General features: G+C 42.3%; 1 long non-coding RNA gene across 1 annotated transcript in view; it reads left to right on the top strand.

Annotated features, from left to right (window-relative positions):
• Window positions 1-13826: 13826 nt before the first annotated feature.
• Window positions 13827-23697, top strand: part of LOC122540302 (uncharacterized) — a 122508-nt gene continuing 112637 nt past the window's right edge. Inside the window, exons 1-2 of the long non-coding RNA XR_015753527.1 lie at window positions 13827-13938; window positions 14359-14430. This is a non-coding gene — a long non-coding RNA (uncharacterized LOC122540302). The remainder of the gene's footprint in view (window positions 13939-14358; window positions 14431-23697) is intronic.

Here is a 23697-nt window from a genome sequence, read left to right as displayed (position 1 = left end):
AAAAAACAACTCACATTGATATAACTTTCTTCAGGACCACAGAACGTTGCAAACTCATTGTGAGGCAGTGAAATGTTACTGAAGTGTAGTTTTCTTTAATAGAGGCCATTTTGCTATAATGTGCATTTTGTTAACACTAATTCGCTGTAACGTGATTGATGAATTGAGGATGCTAAAGTGTGAACTTTTAAAACTTGTGTTGGCTGTAACACGATTACATCGCCAACACTTTACGCGCTGTTTCGGAAGCATAATTTTTCTCTAATGCGGAGTTGCACAAAAATGCAAACATCGTGTTATAGAGGAACTGACGATATAGGAAATGTGGCAGTCAATTTGCATGTAGCAAGGTCTAAATGAAGAGCAATGAATGACCAGATAATTGTTTTAGTGCTGTGTTTGAGGGATAAATGTTGGCTCAAATACTCAGACATGAAGTTCAGTAATTCGTACCAGCCTGATTTAATCAACTATCAACATCTTATGCAGAGAGTTCTAAAATTACTGTGCATTGGCTCCAGTGATACTCTTTGGAATTAATCCAATGTAAACACTTAACTATTAAACTCACGTTTAATCTAAATCTCAGTTGAAAAGGTGCCAGAGCCTAGTCCGCAAATTTAATTGCAAAATAGCAAACCCTTCATTTCATTGGCCTTCATGTCACGAGAAGCTTTGAATTTGAAGTTGGAATTCTTGTAGTACACGCCAACCTACAAAACACAGAAGCTTATACACAGCCTCAAAGAGTTGGCACCAGCCCTAAAAAGCTGACAACACGAAAGAATAATTGAGAAACAGCTCTGGATAGAGGCCGATAACCAAGGCCGTTTCTAGAAAGTAATGGAATGGGTTACATTCCTTTTCAGAACTTGTGTTACAGGGTTTCTGTGAGTGTTGAGAGTTTCTGCCTTCAGTTATGCAGACGTGGCTACCTGGACTGGTGTTGTTGGAAACCTCACAAAAAGGAATCAGCTCAGCCTTTACCAACTGGTCTCTGGAGGGATAGACAGCGAGGGGAGCACAGGGCAACGGAAGGAAGTTGTTCACTGATTTTGGCTCACAATTAAATGAACGTTGGCTGCCTGTTTGCATGAAAACAGTTGGTGAGCAGGAATCTTTAAGCTCCTGAAAACAGCTGGAGATGGATTTCAATGGCAACGGCCTCATTTTGGTTATGGAAATTTTAAGAACTCTGTCAATCGGTTGAAATTTCAAAGTGGGGATAAAAACGATGAATTGCATTGTACTCATCAGTTTTTGCATGTTGGCTTATCAGAATTTGGGCCTTCAGCAATTTCAAGATTTTGTAATGGGCTTGCAAGGCTGGTTCCTCTGCCATGTGCCTAGCTTGCAAGTCTGAGAGTCCCAATTCAGCTACAATATTCCAGAGGGCATGGTCATATTTATACAAAAGCACAACTAATGATTGCGGTTGCATCTATACATCCCACCTGCTCACACTGCACACATGCCACAGTCTAGTTACACACAGACATCAGCTGAAAGAAGGAAGTATGCCAGAGTTGGTGTGAGAAAATAATTTGGAAATAACTTCCTTTCCTTTTCTGTGACTTTAGGAGCAAAGGCTGCCATCACAGTTTTGAAGGCAAGTTCCCAACCAGTCCGTGTCCTGGTGGAGAGCAGTTGTAACTGAACATGGTTGATCTCTACCTTCACTCCATCGACCCATCTTAGTTCCATAACCTCATGAAAATTTATCAATTTAAGTTTTGGAATTTTCAATTGGTTCTCAGCAGCTCTTCGGAGGAGAGAATTCCAGATGTGCCTTTTAGGTGACAAATCAGGAGGACAGTGCTGAAGAGGAGAGAGATGGGCAGTGTGGACCCAGAGGATAAACTGCTGGTAACGTGACTGATCTGACAAATTGTGAAGAGATGTTGAGATAATATTCTGACAGTCTCATTCTGTCACTGACGAGTGGTTGCCATTATCATCTGGGACAGTTTGGAGAAGTTGGGATTGTTTTACTTGGAGCACGTTAAGAGGAGATTGCATTGATTCATTCAAAGTCAATAGTGTGGATAAGGAGAGACTTCTTCCATTGATGGAAGCATTTCCAACAAGTGGCAGAAGAAGCAGTGAGGACATGAGCAAAAAGTGTTTTATACACAGCACAGAGCTGGATGCCCTGTCAGAGGGTGGTGGAGGCAGGTTCAATCACTGCATTCAACATGCAAGTGGATTTTTATCAGAGAAAGAATATGTGCTGGGTATGGGGAGAAGGCAGGGGAGTGGGTGAATTGCTCACTCAAGGAGCTGGCTGGATCAGCCTTTCAACTGCAATAACAATCCTGTGATTTTTGGTAGGCATGCAGACTGTGACTCATTCCAGAGAATCTTTCCTGGTGGCAAATTATTATTGCAGCAAACCTAATCCTGACTAATTACAAAATGGTTCAATCGGACAACACAGAAAGAGATGATTCAGTCCACAGAGCCTGCACTGACTTAATCTAAAAAGCAATGCAATTAATCCCATTGCCCGATTTTCTTCCCCCTACACCCATGGATCGAATGGAATGATGGAATGGTTATAGCACAGGAGGCCATTCAGCTCAATGTGTCCATGCTGGCTCTCTGCAAGAGCAGTGCAGCTCGTGCCACTCCCTTCTCCTTCTCCCATCGTCCTGTTTTTTTCCCTCCTATGGATAATTATCCTGTACCTATTGTAAGGTATTATTACATCTGCCTTCACATCATTATCAGGCAGTGCATTCCAGAGCCTAATCTCTCACTGGATTTCAATGTTTCTCTTGATGTCACCTTTGGACTTTTTGCCATTAACCTGAAGGTAATGCTTCCTGTTCTTCCAGCAATGGGAACAGCTTGACTCTGTTCAGCTTCCTCATCAATTTGAACATCTCTATCAAATATCTAAATTTTGTCTTCTCTATGGGGAACAGCCCAACCTCTCTGATCCAGCTTTGAAACCAAAGTTCCTGGAACTATGTTTCTACACTCTACCCTCTCTAATGCCTTCATATCCTTCCTAAAATGGCACAAGACTCCAGCGTTTTAAAACAGGATTAGCATTGTTAACTTGCCTTTGTGTTCTGTGCCCCTATTTATAAAGCTCAGGATCCTGGATACCTTTAATCATTGTTTTCTCAACTACCTGCCACTTTCAATGATTTGTGTACATACTGTATACCAGCAGAAAATAGTCAAAATACATGGGGGCAGTAGGTGAACTCACCCTTGAAAAACTGCCAAATTTCCCACAAAGATTCAATCAATGGGAAGGCCAATTGAGAAAAGTCAGACCCATCTAAGAGAGTGACAGATTATGAGGAGCTCCTCCAATCAAATCTGAGAGTCTTGCGCTCCTCAAGGATACGATCGCCTCCTCAAGGATACGATCGACAAGGGTGTGGACACTTGCCTCATTAGCCTGGACCAGGAGAAAGCCTTTGACAGGATATTGCACATGCACATGAGAGAAGTTCTCTCCAAAATGGGCTTTGGGGAGGGAATTTGCATTGTTAGTGCTGTCTCAATCAATGGATGGGAATCAGAAAGCTTTCCAATCAGATCTGGAGTCAGGCAGGCCTGCCCACTTTCTCCTGCTTTGTTAGTGTGCTGTATAGACCCTTCTGTCAAGTCCATCAGGAAAGATGCGAGGCTGAGAAGGGTGGTAGTCGCATAGCGGGGGCCAATGGGTTAAGGCCTCCCTGTACATGGATGACATTGCTGTTTTGTGCTTGGGTCCACTGTCAGTGCACAGACTCATGTGCATCTGCAACCCGTTTGAACAGGCCTCAGGGGCCAAGGTAAACTGAGGCGAGAGTGAGGCCATGATCTTTGGAAACTGGGCCGACCAATCCTCTATCCCCTTCACTGTCAGGACTGACCAGCTGAAGGTGCTGGGTATTTGGTTTGGATGGTCTGGGGCATGCGCCAAGTCTTGGGAAGAAGGTGTCACTAAAGTGAGGCAGAAACTAGGCAGGTGGGAGCACCGGTTGCTCTCCATGGCAGGTATAACCCTGGTCATCAGATGTGAGGTACTCTCAGTGTTGTTATACGTAGCACAGGTCTGCCTTATTCCCCGAACCTGCACCACCACCCGGGCCATCTTCTACTTCATGTGGAGATCGAAGATGGACTGTGTTTGAAGGAACACCACATACAAAGACCTAGACAAGGGGGGAAGAAGAAACCCAACACTACCCTCACCCTGATGGCCACCTTTGTACTGAGGTTCTACCTGTCCCTGGTGTTGCGAAGGATGGGGCTGGCCTTGTTGCTGTGGAGCACTCCAAGTAGTTGGACCATTCCATATCATCTGTCCTCTGTGGAGAAATTTGGGAAGAAAACACCTTTGACCACAAGTCCATCAGAAAGTGGTCAGCATGTGGTGTCCCTGAAACCCTTCGGGAAAAGGAGAGGGTGGATCCTGTCGAGCATTTCCCTGGGCAGACTGTCAAAGCCATTTGGCAGAATGCCTCATCGCCAGAACTTTCAAACAAGCACCAGGACATCACTCGAGAAGGGCTCTGCCTGTATGATCCTTTACGCATGCCCAGACTCTCTGCGCCACCACACCCTGCCCTCGAAGTGGCTGTGGAGGGGACGAGACTGTCATACACCTCCTTCTGGAATGTGCCTTTCCAAAGGAAGTCTGGAGAGGAAGGCAGTGGTGTTTGTCGAAGTCCATCCCTAGCAGCTCGGTGACACGAGACGCTGTGCGCTACGGCCTGTTCCCCAGGACGCACAACAAGATGAACATCAACTTGGTAAAAGACACTCTTTGCTCTGCCTGAAACTTGCTGGTCTTCCAGTTGAAGGACTTGATCCTGTCTGAGCGGTGTAGACTGGCACATTGCAAGGTCCAGGACTACGTGCTGAGGGACACACTGAAGCTTGGAACAGTTGTCACCAAGGCACAGTGGGGAAAGATCACTGTCTAAGGTCCTTCTGCCAGAAACAAAACAGAGGTCCATTCAGTATTTGGGCCCCACTGATGCCTCAGCTAATTGCCAGGAGGTTGACTGTAAACATAGACTTAATTTCTTCTCTGTAAGTAAAGAGAATTTACATCTGAACAGCCTCATTAACTGTGCATGTACCAACGATTTCTATGAATAAAGTATATTTTTGAAAAAAAGGTGACCAGAAACTCAACTGGACTCACCATATAAACACAGTGGCTACAAGAGCAGGTCAGAGACTAGAAATACTCAGAAGTAACTCACATCCTGACTTCCCAACACCTGTCCACCATGTACAAGGCATAAGTCAGGAGTGTGATGGGATACTCCCCACTTGCCTGAATGAGTGCAGCTCAAACAACACTAGCTTAATACCATCTAAGACAAAGCAACCACTTGACTAGCACTATGTCCACAAGCACCCACTTCCTCTATCACCGTAAGTCAGTAACAGTTGTATGTACTATCTACATGATGCAATGCAGAAATTCACCAAAGATCCTTAGACAGCACATTCCAAACCCACAATCACTTCCATCTAGATAGAGAAGGACAACAGATACATGGGAACACCATAACTTGCAAGCTCCCCTCCAAGTCACTCACCATCCTGACTTAGAAATATATCATTGTTTCTTTACTGTCACTGAGTCAAGATCCTTAAATTCCTTCCCATAAACATTGTGGGTCTACCTACAGCACATAGACTGCAGCCGTTCAAGAAGGCAGCTCATCGCCACCTCCTCAAGGGCAAGCAGGGAAAGGCAATTAATGCTGCCCAGCCAGATACATCTACATCCCACAAGAGAATTTACAAATTGTGATTGGAGAAGCAGGCAAGGGCAGGAAAGAGGAAAATGGTGATTGGAGGAGAGCTGCTAATGGTGATTGGAGGAACAGGCAAAGATGGGAGGGAGGGAAAAAATGATTGGAGGAGCTGGTAGTACCTGGGCTAGCGAGGCAACCTAAGTACCTCTCAGTGCAGTGACCAACTGTTGGGTGCAGGAAGTGGGGGTTGGGTAGAGGAGCAGAGCTCATGTGTTGACTAAGATAGCAGGCACCAGACCAGAGTGTCTGTTGACCTGTAATAATTGGGAGAGTGGTACCACAGTCGAGAGTGTGGTGCTGGAAAAGCATAGCGGGTCAGGCAGCATCCAAGGAGCAGGAGAATCTAAGTTTTGGGTATAAGGCCTTCTTCAAGAATGAGGTCCATCAGGGTGGTACCACAGGCTTTCTGCATTGTGTGACTATCATTGACCAAGTTTGTTGAAGCTCATAACATAGAACATAGAACATAGAAGAATACAGCGCAGTACAGGCCCTTCGGCCCTCGATGTTGCGCCGATCCAAGCCCACCTAACCTACACTAGCCCACTATCCTCCATATGCCTATCCAATGCCCGCTTAAATGCCCATAATGAGGGAGAGTCCACCACTGCTACTGGCAGGGCATTCCATGAACTCACGACTCGCTGAGTAAAGAACCTATCCCTAACATCTGTCCTATACCTACCCCCCCTTAATTTAAAGCTATGCCCCCTTGTAATAGCTGACTCCATACGTGGAAAAAGATTCTCACTGTCGACCCTATCTAAACCCCTAATCATTTTGTACACCTCTATCAAGTCACCCCTAAACCTTCTTTTCTCCAATGAAAACAACCCCAAATGCCTCAGCCTTTCCTCATACGATCTTCCTACCATACCAGGCAACATCCTGGTAAACCTCCTCTGCACCCGCTCCAGTGCCTCCACATCCTTCCTATAGTATGGCGACCAAAACTGCACAGAATACTTCAGATGCGGCCGCACCAGAGTCTTATACAACTGCAACATGACCTCAGTACTCCGGAACTCAATTCCTCTACCAATAAAAGCCAGTACGCCATATGCCTTCTTCACCGCACTATTTACCTGGGTGGCAACTTTCAAAGATCTGTGTACATGGACACCAAGATCCCTCTGCTCATCCACACTACCAAGTATCCGTCCATTAGCCCAGTACCCCATCTTTTTAATAACTGCTCACTATTTTAAATTCAGGAAAAGCAATCAGAATAGCTGAGGCCTTAGATATTTTTGTGTAAAGATACAAAATAGGAAATGGTGGATAATCAGCAAGTTATTCATCTAGACAATAGTCAGCGCTCTACATTCAATTCTTATGAAGGTTTTCAGACAGCAATTTGTAAATCAAAGTATTAATAATACATTTTTTAATCCAAGATATGTATTTAACCATTTATATAGAAAGATATGGAGTACAGGAGGTTTATTTATAATCATTTAACAAAAGCATTCTTATTTATCGATTACAGGTGAAAAGATTTAATAATCTGCTTAATGTATGTATACATTCTTTGGTGTTTGTGTTATCTTGTGTATCTAAAAGTGAACCCCTCCCAAAAAAACTCAACATAAAAACCGGCAATAATATTATTACTATCTCACTGTATCATCAAATATAGGAATGACAAAGGAACCACTCAAAATGGGAAAAGGAGCTCCTGAAAATCAAAAAAGTATCCTTTGAAAAAAATAAATGATTTTGAGTGCTGCTCCCAGGTTCCGCTGCTTCCTCTTCCCTTTTATAACTTGTAACCTTTATTTTATACTGACCCTCCTCATTTTCTCCATCAACATATATCACTTTGTACTTCTCTGCATTCAATTTTGCCTACCACAAAGACTTTGACCCGGACTGTAGGAGACGGAGTGCTGACCTTATCAGAAATATATAAAATCATGAGGGGCATTGATAAAGTAAATAGTAATGGCGTTTTCCTTAGGGAGGGGAGGTCAAAACTAAACGGCATAATTTTAAAGCAAAGAGGAAATATTTAAAAAGGACAACATTTTCACACAGTGGATGGTTCATATATGGAAAGAACTGCCAGAAGAAGTATTAGAGGTGGCTACAGTTACAACATTTAAAAGATAATTGGACGGGTGTATAGATAGGAAAGACTTAGATGGATATGGACCGAATGCTGGCAAATGGGACTAGTTTATTTTGGGAAACTTGGTTGACATAGATGAATTGGACCAAAAGATCTGTTTCTGTGCTGTATGACTCTAAGTGTAGATTTCATGCAATTTTATTTACCCAATTCCCTTTTAAAGGCAACCATTATATCTGTATTCACAACCCTATAAGGCAGTGTGTTTCAATCCTAACCATTTATTACACAAAAAAGAACATTGGTTAGAAAAGTAAAGTAACAAAGATGTTGATTTAGTTCTCAGCCATGCCTTCCCTGTGAGTGAGGCTGGTGGAGTGCAGAACTGACTGTCTCTGCCAGTTATCTAACTATGATGGTTCTTTTATCCATGTTTATTTCAAAGTAAAGAACTGTAATCACAAACTGCAACCAGTGAATTGGGAGAAAAGACAATTTTTCATTTAGATCAACTCTCTGCATGTTTGCAAGATTATTAAAAACAATTTATACCAATAGATTACCTTTGAAGTGCAGTGAATGGATCAGTTGGAGCAACTGTGAGAGGCAGTGGGGAATTTACAAGAGCTAGGGGTGTGATGGATGGCAGTTGTAGGAAGAGAGAGAAGCCGCAGATACAATCAGATAAATGGGTTAATTCCAGGGAAGTTAAGAGAGGTAGGCAGATAGTGCAGGAGTTTTCTGTGGCTATCCCCATTTCAAACATGTATGCTGTTTTGGAAAATGTAGAGAGTGACGGACTCTCAGGGGAATGTAGCACAAACAGCCAAGTTTCTGGGATCAAGACAGGCACTAATGTAATGAAGGGGACATCAGGTTCCAAGAGATCGATTGTGTTAGAGGAATCTCTAGTCAGAGGCACAGACAGATGTTTCTGCAGCCACCATCAAAAAATCAGAATGGTGTGTTGCCTCCCTGCTGCCAGGGTCAAGGATGTCTCAGAGAGGGTGCAGAATGTTCTCAAGGGGGAGAGGGGCCAGCAGGAGGTCATTGTCAACATTGGAACCAATGACATAGGAAAGGAAAAGGATGAGATTCTGAAGGGAGATTACGGAGAGTTAGGCAAGAATTTAAAAAGGAGGTCCTTGAGAGTAGTAATATCTGGATTACTCCCGGTGCTATGAGCGAGTGAGGGTAGGAAGAGGAGCATAGAGCAGATGAATGCATGGCTGAGGAGCTGGCGTATGGGAAAAGGATTCACATTTTTGGATCATTGGAATTTCCACTGGGATAGAGGTGACCTATACAAGAAGGACGAATTACACCTGAATTGGATGGGGATGGATATACTGGCAGGGAAATTTGCTTAGAGCTGCTGGAGAGGCTTTAAACCAGTATGGTTGTAGGGGTGGGACCCAGGGAGAGAGTGAGGAAAGAGATCAATATGAGCCCGGTACAGTTGGGAAAGGGAGTGAATCAAACAGTCAGGGCAGGCAGGAACAAAGCAGAGAAATTGTTGTTTTAAGTCTGTCCAAGTGAAAGGCTGCATTAGTGAGTACAGTGGGTTTTTTCTTGATTATATGTTTTTGGAGATAAGTCTCTTGATTAAACTTAAAATATAAGCCATAGCTATTAATTTAACCTGGTGCAGTGTTTTGTCGAGGAATAAGCTGGTGTTATTTTCTGGGTCTGTAGATTGTGAAGGAGCAAAAATGGCCTTTAAAAGAGTGATATGTGCTTCTTATCAGATGTGGGAGTTTAAAGAGAGTTTAAGGGTTACTGTGGATTATATCTGCCATAAGTGCTGTTGGATGCGAATCTTATCAGATCGAGTGGATCGGTTGGAGAGACAGACAGAAGCAATGAGGAATTTGCAACAGCTACAGTATGTAATGGATGGCAGTTATAGGAAGGGGGGAAAGTCTCAGATACAGTCACATTCACAGGTTAACTCCAGGAAGGGTAAGAGAGATAGGCAGTTAGTGCAGGAGTCTTTTGTGGATATACCCATTTCAAACAGGTATGCTGTTTTGGAAAATGTAGGGGATGATGGATTCTCAGGGGAATGTAGCACGAACAGCCAAATTTCTGGTATTGAGACTGGCTCGAATGCAACGAGAGGTACGTCAGCTTCCAAGGGATCAATTGTGTTCGGGGATTCTGTAGTCCAAGGTACAGACAGACATTTCTGTGGCCAGCAGAGAAAAAGCAGAATGATGTGTTGTATCGCTGGTGCCAGGATCAAGGATGTCTCAGAGAGGGTGCAGAATGTTCTCACGGGGGAGTGGGGCCAGCAGGAGGTCATTGTCCACATTGGAACCAACGATATAAGAAGGGAAAAGGTTGAGATTCTGAAGAGAGATTACGGAGAGTTAGGCAGAAATTTAAAAAGGAGGTCCTCAAGGGTAGTAATATCTGGATTACTCCCAGTGCTCTGAGCTAGTGAGGTCAGGAATAAAGGACAGAGCAGATGAATGCATGGCTGAGGAGCTGGTGTATGGGAGAAGGATTCACATTTTGGATCATTCGAATCTCTTTTGGGGTAGAATTGGAAGGGGACTAATATACTGGCAGGGAAATTTGCTAGAACTGCTTCGGAGGATTTAAACTAGTATGGTGGGGGGGAGGAAGGGGGGGGGGGACCCATGGAGATAATGAGGAAAGAGATCGGTCTGAGACTGGCACAGTTGAGAACAGAAGAGAGCCAAACATTCAGGGCAGGCAGGGACAAGGTAGGACTAATAAATCAAACTGCATTTATTTCAATGCAAGGAGCCTAACAGGGAAGGCAGATGAACTCAGGGCATGGTTAGGAACATGGGACTGAGATATCATAGCAATTACAGAAACATGGCTCAGGGATGGGCAGGACTGGCAGCTTAATATTCCAGGATACACATGCTACAGGAAGGATTGAAAGGGAGGCAAGAGAGGAGGGGGAGTGGCATTTTTGATAAGGGATAGCATTACAGCTGTGCTGAGGGAGGATATACCGGAAATATATCCAGGGAAATTATTTGGATGTAACTGAGAAATAAGAAAGGGATGATCGCCTTATTGGGATTGTATTATAGACCCCCTAATTGTCAGAGGGAAATTGAGAAACAAACTTGTTAGGAGATCTCAGCTATCTGTAAAAATAATAGGGTAGTTATGGTAGGGAATTTTAACTTTCCAAACATTGACTGGGACTGCCATAGTGTTAAAGGTTTAGATGAGAGGAATTTCTTAAGTGCATACAAGACAATTATTTGATTCAGTATGTGGATGTACCTACTAGAGAAGGTGCAAAACTTGACCTACTCTTGGGTAATAAAGCAGGGCAGGTGACTGAGGCGTCAGTGGGGGAGCACTTTGGGGCCAGCGACCATAATTCTATTCGTTTTAAAATCGTGATGGAAAAGGATAGATCAGATCTAAAAGTTGAAGTTCTAAATTGGAGAAAGGCCAATTTTGACGGTATTAGGCAAGAACTTTCGAAAGCTGATTGGAGGCAGATGTTCATAGGTAAAGGGACGGCTGGAAAATGGGAAGCCTTCAGAAATGAGATAACAAGAATCCAGAGAAAGTATATTCCTGTTAGGGTGAAAGGGAAGGTATAGGGAATGCTGGATGAATAGAGAAGTTGAGGTTGTGGTTAAGAAAAAGAAGGAAGCATATGTGAGGTGTAGATGGGAGAGATTAAGTGAATCCTTAGAAGACTATAAAGGCAGTAGGAGTATACTTAAGAGGGAAATCAAGAGGGCAAAAAGGGGACATGAAATAACTTTGGCAAATAGGGTTAAGGAGAATCCAAAGAGTTTTTACAAATACATTAAGGACAAAAGGGTAACTAGGCAGAGAATAGGGCCCCTCAAAGATCAGCAAGGCGGCCTCTGTGTGGAGGCGCAGGAGATAGGGGAGATACTAAATGAGTATACTTGATACTAAACTATGGAGAAGGACGTGGAAGATATAGAATGTGGGGAAATAGATGGTGACACCTTTATAAATGTCTGGATTACAGAGGAGATGCTGAAAGTTTTGAAATGCATAAAGGTGGATAAATCCCCAGTACCCTCGAACTCTGTGGGAAGCTCGGGAAGTGATTGCTGGGTCCTTGCTGAGATATTTGTATCATCAATAGTTACAGGTGATGTGCTGGGAGACTGGAGGTTGGCTAACGTGGTACCACTATTTAAGAAGGGTGGTAAGGACAAGCCAGGGAACTATAGACCGGTGAGCCTGACGTCGGTGGTGGACAAATTGTTGAAGGGAATCCTGAGGGACAGGGTTTAGATATATTTGGAAAGGCAAGGACTGATTAGGGATAGTCATCATGGCTTTGTGCGTGGGAAATCTGTCTCACAAACTTGATTGAGGTTTTTGTGACTTCTCCAAAAAACTTTGTTTTTTGTTCTTTGTTACTTCTTCAAAAGGATTGATGAGGGCAAAGCGGTGGATGTGATCTTTATGGACTTCAGTGAGGCGTTCGACAAGATTCCCCATGGGAGCCTGGTTGGCAAGGTTAAATCTCGTGGAATACAGGGAGAACTAGCTATTTGGATACACAACTGGCTCAAAGGTAGAAGACAGAGGGTGCTTATGGAGGGTTTGTTTTCAGACTGGAGACCTGTGACCAGTGACCACAATGATCGGTGTTGGGTCCACTACTGTTTGTCATTTACATAAATTATTTGGATGTGAACATAGGGGTTATAAGTTAGTAAGTTTGCAGATGACACCAACATTGGAGGTGCAATGGACAGGAAAGAAGGTTACTCAGAGTACTACAGGATCTTGATCAAATGGGCCCATGGGCTGAGGAGTGGCAGATGGAGTTTAATTTGGAGAAATGTGAGGTGCTGCATTTTGGGAAAGAAAATCTTACCAGGAGTTATACACTTAATGGTAAGGTCCTAGGGAATATTGCTGAACAAAGAGTCCTTGGAGTGCAGGTTCATAGTTCCTTGAAAGTAGAATCATAGGTAGATAGGATAGTGAAGGCGGCATTTGGTATACTTTCCTTTATTGGTCGGAGCATTGAGTGTAGAAGTTGAGAGGTCATGTTGCGGCTTTACAGGATACAAAGATATAAAAGGGACCTAAGGGGCAACTTTTTCATGCAGAGGAAGGTGTGTGTATGGAATGAGCTACCAGAGGAAGTAGTGGAGGCTGATACAATTACAACATTTAAGAGGCATCTGAATGGGTATATGAATAGGAAGATGTTTAGAGGGATATGGGTCAAGTGCTGGCAAATGGGAGTAGATTAGGTTAGGCTATCTTGTTGGCATGATAGTTGGACCGAAGGGTCTGTTTCCGTGCTGTACATCTCTACAGATGAATCCCCAGTGACTCTTTTGTTGTCACGCTGTTGGTTCTGGGAGGAATTTTAGTCAAAATGAAAGAAGAACATTTAAGGATCTTTAGATTGAGCTGTGCAGTATTTCCATCAACCTGAGGGTATAACAGGTCAATTCAATGTGACATCTCATTGGAGAATGTACCTCCAAAAATGCAACATTTTCTCAAAACTACACTTCAAGTGTCAACCTGGATTATATTCCCAAGTTTGGAATAGCTTTGAGATCAAAGCTCACCAGGATATGAGTGTGCTGGCAACTATTATAACCTGAAAGAGCTGTGCTGCTTAGAAACTGTTTGTGAATCTTTGTCCCCACCAACATGTGTGAATAGGTGCCAAACTCCAACTTAAAAGTCAACCACAAATTAATGCTAGAAAAAAAATGTTTCCGGCAGCTATAGTTTTGCCTGAGATCAAATGAGGGTTGTTTTAAATTTGCACAAACTGCCTCAGGATTTGCATTGTTCATGGTTGTTGGGTGGGGAAAAGGAAGTGATGTAGTCATTTGATTCCAGTTTGAATTAATGAATGAGGCACACTCTTGTTTGAGCTCTGGCTTCCAAATACTTTAATTTCTGAATAGAACCTGTTCAGCGACGTTATGGCACAGCTCTAGAACAGGTGGGACTTGAAACCAGGCCTTCAGGTTCTGAAGACAGGACACTGTCACTGCACCACAAGATCTCTCTATCTTCCAGAGTAATCATCCTTAGAAAATCAGACCAGCTGTAAAAGCAGTGGTAAGTAGGTTTTGTTCGCCACATACAATTGCTCCATTTTTTGAGTGCAATAGTGCAGTATTGGAAGAAAATGGTCGCTTTCTCTACAGTGTGCAACATTCTGAAATGCAATTACAATTGCAGAGGCTGTTCAATCCGCCATCATGAGAGCTTTATATTTAAAAGGGTCAGTTGGGCCTTGATCAGCCAGGTTTACTCATTAAAGCTGAAATGCTAACATGGCAAATACTTCCAAGTCAGAGTGATTAGAAATGATTTGCTTGTTTCTGCAGTCAGAGTTTTGATTGTTGTACAGCCACAGGTTGTGATGGGAGACAGCTTTGTTCTCAGTTTTAATGTACCCTCAATATCAATGGATCGTTTGGTTAGTTATTAACTTGACATTTGTTCCTGTTGCTCTTTATAACTCTTTACATTCAGTCCTGCAGGAAACACACAGGTTGAAATGCTTCAGTGAACAAGAATGTTGGAAATTGTGACCACGGAGCCCTTGTGAGTGACCTTAGTAGTAACATTATTGCACATTCTGTTTTATTCTATTGTTTTCGCGCAGGTGAGATGGTAATTTCCAGGAATATCTCAGTCATATGCAATCTACAGGGTGCGAAAGGCTTGCAGCTGAGCTGTGAGAAATTGTTTGCTGTTAAGAACACAACGATCTGGTGTAGATTTATGGCAGAGATAAATGATTTATTTCAGTTAAACTTAACTATGAAGCATGATTACATGTGTTTGTTAATTTGAGAAGAACCAGAAAGCATATTCAGGGAGAGGCCACAGTAGGTGGAAAAGTGTCACCACCCAATAACCATGTTTCATCCAAAACCAAGCTTCTCGTCCAATCATTTCTAATAGTGTTGTTAATATTGAGTGTTAAGTTTGGTAATAAATAAACATCAGGAGAAAAATGGAGAGAGAATGGATTTGCCAGCTGGTAGAGACCATGTGATGAATAGAAAAGTGGCTTTGATTTGATACGATTTATTATTGTCACATGTACTGAGATACAGTAAAAAGTATTGTTTTATATGCTATCCAGGCAAATCGTACCATATATAAGTGCATCAGGGTAATAGAAAAGAAAGCTACAGAGAATTGTTACAGCTACAGAGAAGTTGCTGAGAAAGATCAATTATAATATATGAGAGGTCCATTCAAAAGCCTGATAACAGCGGGGAAGAAGCTGTCCATGAATCTGTTGGTACGTGCTTTCAAAGTTTCATATCTTCTGCCCGATGGAAGAGAGTATAACCAGGATGGAAGGGGTCTTTGATTATGTTGGCTGCTTTCCCAAGGCAGCGGGAAGTGTAGCAGGAGTCAATGGAAGGAGGGCTGATTTGTGTAATGGATTGGGTTTGTATTCTCAACTCTCTACAATTTCTTGTGATCTTGGGCAGAGCAGTTTCCATACCTAGTTGTGATGCATCCCGATAGAATGTTTTCTACGGTGCATCCAAACAATTAGTGAGCGTCTTAGTGGACATGCCGAATTTCCTTAGCAAGGAAGTGGCAGTGGGATTGCTGCTCATAAGAAGATAATGTAAGATGCTCCTTTGGATAAAAACTGCATAATGTAATATTTAATTGTACAGGGTTAGATTGTGTGTGTCCATAACCTTTGCAGCATCTATTGTCTTCAGCCATTTACTGTTATCATATGGGAGTAAATTGAATTGGCTGTAGACTGATGACCTCAGAAAGTGGCCGAGGTGGATCATCCAAAGGAAGCTTCTGGCTGTTGCTGGTTGCAAGTTCTTCAGCCTTGTCTTGTGTGCTGATCATTGATTTTGGAATTTTCACCTCCTGCTCATTGTTTAATTGTCAACCACCTATTGCTGGCTGGGAATGGTCAGACTGCAAAGCTTAACTCTGACCTGTTGCTTAGCTCTGTCAAATACTTGCTGCTTCCACTGTTAGCATGCAAACAACCCTGTGTTGTAGCCTCACCAGAATTTGGAGAAGGTACATCCAGGATATCACTTTAAATTCAAGGATAAATGGACTCAAGTTTGAACTACTATACATCAATTGTTTCTTGATAGCTGAACATACAGTGATCAAGTGGTCTTCCCCATCTGGATTTACCTTGTGATCTCCAAGAGAGCATGTTTCTCTGTAAAGCAGTTGATTTACAAGTAAGCATCTTCCTGACACAATTGGGATTAAATAATCATCACCACATTCACAACTGTGGTAGTTGAATATGGAATATCTTGTCTCTACTGGCTTCAGTTCTCCTGCGTATTAAAAGTTAAAATCTAAAAGCTAAAACAAAGTTCATTCCAGCTTAGGGCACCCAATTTGATTCCACACCCTTTCAAAACTGTATCAGGCTCTAAGATTGGGTAGAAGGAACAGCATGAAGTAAGCGTAAGTCTGGCACGAGGGTGATGCCTCCTACTCCAATATGAGGGATAGATATCATCATCTCCATCCAGAAATGACACCAAATATGGAAATAATGAGGATGTTAACAGCTGGAAGTTTCTTGTTACTATGAACTGCTATGACTGTTGCTTTCTTTGTGAGAAAACCAGGCAGTAGCTGTAATTTCCTATGTACAGTAGGACGTGATCTTTTTAAACAAATACGTTGCTAAATCAGAATGGAGAGAAACATATACAGACATAATCATATTGGAATCCAGCAACATAGTCTCTCCTTCTGCACTTTGGTGAGAGTGTGAGGGCAAAGCTGGAGTCATGACCACATGGAATGAAGTGGTCGAGGAATAAATAGAGAACTAACTCTTAACAGGAGAATGATGTCTGCTTGACAGATCTGGTGCCCTTTGGCCTGTGACTGAAAATGCACTAAGATTTCTCATTTTTCCCAAACGTGGAGAATGCTATTGAAGCTACTGTAGCAAGTAGCAGAGGCAAGTACCACAGGCTGAAAGAATTTAGCAGCTGCTTGTGGGAGTGGTTCTTGGCATCATTCAGTTATTAAATTGGCTCTGACTATTAGGCTGTTTTTTTCTTGCCTTTTATCCATCATTCACTTATTCAGTATTTATTTTGTATCTGTAGAATCCTAAGACGCACTTTCTGATATTTAGTGCGATCTTGCTGCTGCCAAAATGTCAGAATAGTTTCTCCACTGCTATAATTCATCAAATGTACTAAAGTAATATAATATATTGAGTAACTCCAGACGGAAATATAACACAATGACGACATACATTTGTGTAGCATCCTTCATGTGGTTAATAATGCCTCAACTCTTCACAGAACTGATTTTCATGGAAACTTTGACACCAAGCCGGTTGAGTTAATAGAATAGTTGTATGAAAGCTTGGTTGAAGTGGTAGATTTTAAGGAATGTCTTTTTAAAATATCTATTCTTTCATGGGATATGGGTAATGCTGGACAGGCCAACACTTATTGCCCACCACATTTAGAATCAACCATATTGCTGCAGGTCGAGAGTCACATGTAGGTCAAATCAGATAAGGAGGGCAGATCTCCTTCTCTAAAAGACTGTAGTGAACCAGATGGGTTTTTAGAATGGTGAACAATGGCTACAATGTTGTTATTACTCTAACTTTTTAATTCAAGATTTTTATTGGATTCAAATCTCACTGTGTGCCATAATGAGATTCGATCTCATGTTCCCAGAATATTAGGCTGAAGTTCTGGATTAATAGTCCAATGACAAAACCACCACATATTTAATTTTCTTGTCTTAAACCTCTCTTGATCCCTCTCTCCTTTTTTAAGGAGGGCGTTTCGGAGCTGACGTGTATGTGAAAGCTTGGCCAACAACAGTGGAGTGATTTAAAACTGGGAACACATAAGAACTTAGAGTTTGAGGACCCCAGAGCTACCAGAGGCTTATGGGGTGGAGGTCAGAGATCTAGACGGCACGAGGTCGAGGTCAGAGATCAAGAGGGCATGGGGTCGAGGTCAGAGATCTAGAGGGCATGGCCATGGATGGATTTGAAAACTGGAATGAGAATTTCAAAATTGAGATACTGTCGCACCAAAAGCCAATATAAGTCACTGAGCACTGAGGTGTTTAATGCATAGAAAATGGTTTGAATTAGGGTGTTGGTAGTGCAGTTTTGGATGAGCTCACATTTTAAAGAGGGTTGAAGAAGGGATTTTGGCAAGGACTTGCCAATAAGCAAGTGGGTGGCATGGTGGCACAGTGGTTAGCATTGCTGCCTCACAGCCAGAGACCCGGGTTCAATTCCCGCATCAGGTGACTGACTGTGTGGAGTTTGCACATTCTCCCCGTGTCTGTGTGGGTTTCCTCCAGGTGCTCCGGTTTCCTCCCACAGTCCAAAAACGTGCAGGCCAGGTGAATTGGCCATGCTAAATTGCCCGTAGTGTTAGGCGAAGGGATAAATGTAGGGGAATGGGTCTGGGTGGGCTGCACTTCGGCGGGTCGGTGTGGACTTGTTGGGCCGAAGGGCCTGCTTCCACACTGTAAGTAATCTAATATAATCAAGGACTCTTTAGATTGAATATTTGTACTAGCATTTTCTTCATACTTGAGAGGCCTCATAGAACTAATATTCACAATAATATTTATCAGGAATGTAATATTTTCTTAAAAAGAAAGTTATTTATTTCACTTTATATTGCAGGTTACAGGGCCTCACAGATTGAAAAGTCTTTTCAGTTCGAACGGGCAACACTTTCACAGTGATAGTTAACCAGAGTGTGCAGGATGTTCTGTGTTTTGGGAGGACCAATATATGAGGTTCTAATCTCCTACTTTAAGTTTCCTGCGAGGCCTGTTTGACAGAAACTATGTTTGCCTCAAACATGTCCCATACGGCTGGAGGAAAGGAACTTTCAGTCTGAACATTTCCTTGACATTGGTTTGGATTGTACCAGGTGGTCAGTGTACGCAGCAGTTCCCCTGAGTAACATCTCTAATCATTGATGTTGCTATGTTTATCACCTTTAAATAACTTCCTTTCCACGTTTAATCATTTACCGCTTTTAGTCCCATTACAGTTTGAAACACTTACCTGTTACATTTTAATCAGATATTCCTTTTGCATCACTAAAGTATGTAAGTTAGCTCGTTGAGCTTGAAGGGTTGTTTTCAGATGTTTCATCACCATACTAGGTAACATCATCAGTGACAGTCTACAGTGTAGTGCTGGTGGTATATTCCACCTCTGTATTTATAGGTCTTGGTTTCTTAAGTCAATGCAACACCTGTGGGATCACCAATATCAGGGTTCATAGCAGAAGCAGTAACTCAGAGACTTGAACAAGTTGCAGTCCCACTTTTCCAAGCCAAACTTTGGGTCCGCAAGGTAGATGACACCTTTGCCATCATAAAATGGAACAAATTAGAGGAAAGATACAACACCATCAACAATATCCTGACAGGCATAAAATTCACAAAAGAGGAGGACTCCCATTCCTAGACATGACAGTTGAACGTACAGTTAACAGAGAGCTTCAAACCAGTGTCTACAGAAAAACAGCACACACGGACCAAATACTTAACTTCAGAAGCAATCATCCCAATACCCACAAATGGAGCGGAATCAGGACATTATTTCAATGAGCTACATCACACTGCAGCACCCAAGAACTACAAAAAAGCAGAAGAAGAATATCTATAGAATGTTTTCAAGAAAAAGAGGTACCCAATAAACATAATCCGCTGATTCCTCAGAAACAAACCCAAACAAGCAGACACAACACAACCAAAAACTATAGCCACATTACCCTTACATCAAAGACATATCAGAAATGACTTCCAGACTACTCAGACCCCTTGGCATCATGGTAGCCCACAAACCTACCAACACACTAAAACAGTGACTAATGAACCTAAAGGATCCATTAGATACCACCGGCAAAAACTAACATCATTTATAGGATACAATGCAAGAACTGTAAAAAACACTACATCGGACAAACTAACAGGAAACTTGCCACCAGGATACATGAACACCAAGTGGCCACCAAAAGACATGACCCACTATCACTAGTTTCTATACATCCAGACAAAGAAGGACACCACTAGGACTGGGACAGCACACACATCCTGGGACAGGTGAAACAAAGACACGCACGAGAATTCTTAGAGGCATGGCATTCTAACCACAACTCCATCAATAAACACATTGATTTGGACACTATCTACCTTCCCTTGAAAAAAGAACCGGAAATGACATCACCCACCTTAAGAAACCAAGACCTATAAATAGAGAGGCGAGACATACCACCAGCACTTCACCAGAGACTCTCACTGATGATGTTACCTTGATGTACCCCTCATTACATTAGATGTTACCTCGTATGGTGATGAAATGTCTGAAAACAAACCTTCAAGCTCAGCTCAGTGAGCTAACTTACATACTTAGCATCCACCAGAGCTACAAATCCTCTTAAAAATTGCTCTCACTAAAGTGCTGTGGAGATAACAAGTCATAAGTTGCTGCATGTTACATGTTGGACTGTGGAGCATCACTTACTCTGTGCTATTACTTGCTTATTGAGGCAAGTGTAAATCATTTCATCTGTGCTCCCCTTGCTGTCATTTACCAGGTGTCGATCATAATTACTATTGAGTTGTTATAGGTTCGACAACCTTTCGGTGTGCCATCCCCATAATCATTTGCCACCTGTTACTCATGCTATATTTTATCCACTTGCCTTATGCTACCCCTATAATCAGTTACCTCAAGGTAACCATATCATCCAATTACCTGGTGTTATTCATTACATCATGTAACATCGTGTTGCTCCTCAAATTATGAGTTGCTTTTATCACCATAATCATTTACTTGCTGTTACTCTCTATTCCTTTTTTCTCATTGCTGTCATTGCATCTCTGTGAAACACCTTTGGGGTATTTTCCACATTTTACGTGCTATGTATGCAGAAACTGAATCATATTTTCAGCTACGAATCCGACAAAGCAGCTTTATGCTAATGGGCACATGCTGAGATGTTGTGAGATCTAATGTATTTTCATTTTCTTATTCTGTAATTTTCTATTCCCTGTGAGCCTTGAAGAAAACTGGGTACTTCGACGATTTGGGTTAGCAGTGAACTGGAACGAGACTGTGGCATTCAATGAATGTAAGTAGTGTGAGATAGTCTCCCCCTGTCAGCAGGTCTGAGTCTGGTTTTGTAGTACACCAGGTTTAAGGGTCTGGATTGCACTGTGATGTGGTATTAATAAGAAGGTGGCAAGGAAACAGCAGCCTGACTGATGCCCCGATTCTTAATAGCAGACTCACTCCGCCTGTGAAAAATAAATACAAACAATAGCACCCAGCCAATGTGTGAAAGAGCTGTAAATGAATTTCAGGATGGGATCTGACTCTGGCTATCTCCATTATCTGCCTTATTTTCCGCCTGAGCACTTGTTGTCAATGGCAGTTCGATATGGTTCATCTGATTCCTCCCCTCGGCTTTCCTCTGAATTTTAACAACGTCACCCAGTATTGTAAATATTATCCTTTCTAGAATATTCTGTACCATTATGTTGTTTTGAAATTGAGTGACATGTTGGAAAAACTGATTAACTGTGTCAATTCCTTTCTCACTGCTTCCCAGAAGGGATGCAAATGTGGGGAATATAACAGTAGATAAATCTGCCTTAATGTTTAACCCTTGGGAAGGCTGGATTAGTGGTGCTGGAAAAGCACAGCAGTTCAGGCAGCATCCAAGGAGCAGCGAAATCGACATTTCGGGCAAAAGCCCTTCATCAGCCCTACCTCTTGGGAAGGTTGGTCAGCCTACCATTTCACTCTAAAACTGTTTAACCAGTGAAAGAACAGACCATTTAAATATATCTTCCATTCGTTTCTGTTATCAACGTTAGCAGCACAAGTTATAAGCTCCTGATAACACTCCACCAAGCCACTAATTGAGCTATTATTAATAACTATTAACATTATTAATTAAAATCACTATTCATTATTAATGTATAATGTTGACTACTTTCTTGCTTCTCCTATATCTAACTTACTGCACTTTTTAAAAATGGCATTAACTAATAAAACTGATTCCCATGAAAACTTCCATTTTGAAGAGTGCTCCCACTATAGGCAACCCCATGGACTCAGCAGCTTTGATTCCAGGTGATCTCCACTCATTGAATCAAGGTGGTGAAGAAGGCCATTTGGCCCATTGAGTCTGCACTGCCCCTCCAACAGCATTGCATCCATCCCACTCATTCCCTGCCCTAAACCTTATTCCTAGTAATCCTGCATTTCTCATGTATAATACACATTCCTTGACACTACAGGACAATTTAGCATGGCCAATCCACCTAACCTGCACATCTTTGACTGTGGGAGGAAGCTCGTGCACCCAACAGAAACCTGTGGGAGGGGTGTGCAAACTTCACACAGACAGTCACCCAAGGATAGAATTGAACCCGGGTCTCTGGTGCTGTGAGGCAGCAGCACTAACCACTGAGCCGAGCTACAAATCACATCAAAATTGCAGCCCCACTCAACAAAATGCGGGTCCAATAACAGTGGGATGCTCTTTCAGGTAAACCCAATTACCAGTGCCCCTTGCCACAAGCCAGCTAAACCTTTTCCCAGTAAGTGATTGTTGCTCTAGAAGCTTTGACCAAAGCTAACAAAACAGGCAGTCTCCTCCTAAAGGCTGGGATTGCTCATTAAAGTCAAGAGAGTTATAGAGGTCTGGAGATGCTAGTGCTTGAATTGCTCAAATCATAAAAACTGTTTGAAACATTTACACAGTGGCAGTCAGGGAACTTTCTTAGCTGCAGGGCACACATATTCATACATTGATTTTTCTGAGACTATTGGCAGTGGGCACAGGTTAAATAATCAAGCTCAACACTTCCTCTGCAATTTTCCCTAAAGCTAACTTCTCTGCGTGAATAAAATTACATGGTGCCACCCCAGAAATTGGACTCTATGGGAACTCCAGCACAGCACTGTAAATAGGTTATCTTAGGGATGGTTTCACCTCACCATTGTAGCTCTTCATAATCTCCCAGACTTTCCAAATTTCAATTTGCACATAACTGGGTATCCATGGTCTTAATTAACCTTAAGCACTTGTCAGAGTGCACTTACAGATCTCCTGCATTTGGATATGATTCTGACCTTTGATCCCTTTTGCATTTGAGTAAATTCTTCCTGTTTGCAATATTGGAGATGCACCTTTGTATGTTTGCCATCGGTTACTGCTGGCTATTCACAATAGTCTGATAGAAATAACTTTGCTGCCACATCTACTCCCATCTGTTAGCAAGTCCTGTAAGGTACCAAACAAGAACTGTTCCACTGTCTAGATAACAGCAATCTAGGTTTATTCACTATATCATACCAGTTGCATGACATTGTGATCTTTTGGTTTAAATTCTGTGTTTTATGATCCTGCTCCACAGTTACCTGATGAAGGAGCAGCATTCCAAAAGCTAGTACTTCTAAATAAACCTGTTGGACTATAACCTGGTGTTGTGTGATTTTTAATTTTGTACACCCCAGTCCAACACCAGCACCTCCACATAATAACTTTCCCAGTTAGGAGGGCAAACACTGCATGCAGTTCCCCTGGTGCTGACTCCTATCCTAGCCATGATTCTCATGCCCCACCTCTCCGTGGTCATTATAACTGTAACAGTTGCCTCTTGTTCTCTCAACTTCCTCCCATTGCATTTCTGTTCTTACATGGACCAGAGCTAAAATATCATATAAATTCCTTTTGGTGTTGTCTCCGAAATCTTCTTCGCAATCACTAAAGCCCCTGAAGCAATTGACCACACTGTCTTTCTGTAATCTTTCATCTGTGT

This window comes from Chiloscyllium plagiosum, unplaced genomic scaffold (assembly GCF_037043375.1).
Source record: "Chiloscyllium plagiosum isolate Xiang-an unplaced genomic scaffold, Cpla_swu_hap1 HiC_scaffold_37, whole genome shotgun sequence".
Taxonomy (NCBI): Eukaryota; Metazoa; Chordata; class Chondrichthyes; order Orectolobiformes; family Hemiscylliidae; genus Chiloscyllium; species Chiloscyllium plagiosum.
Note: the sequence above shows the minus strand (reverse complement) of the source record. Positions and strands in the feature narration are given on the sequence as shown.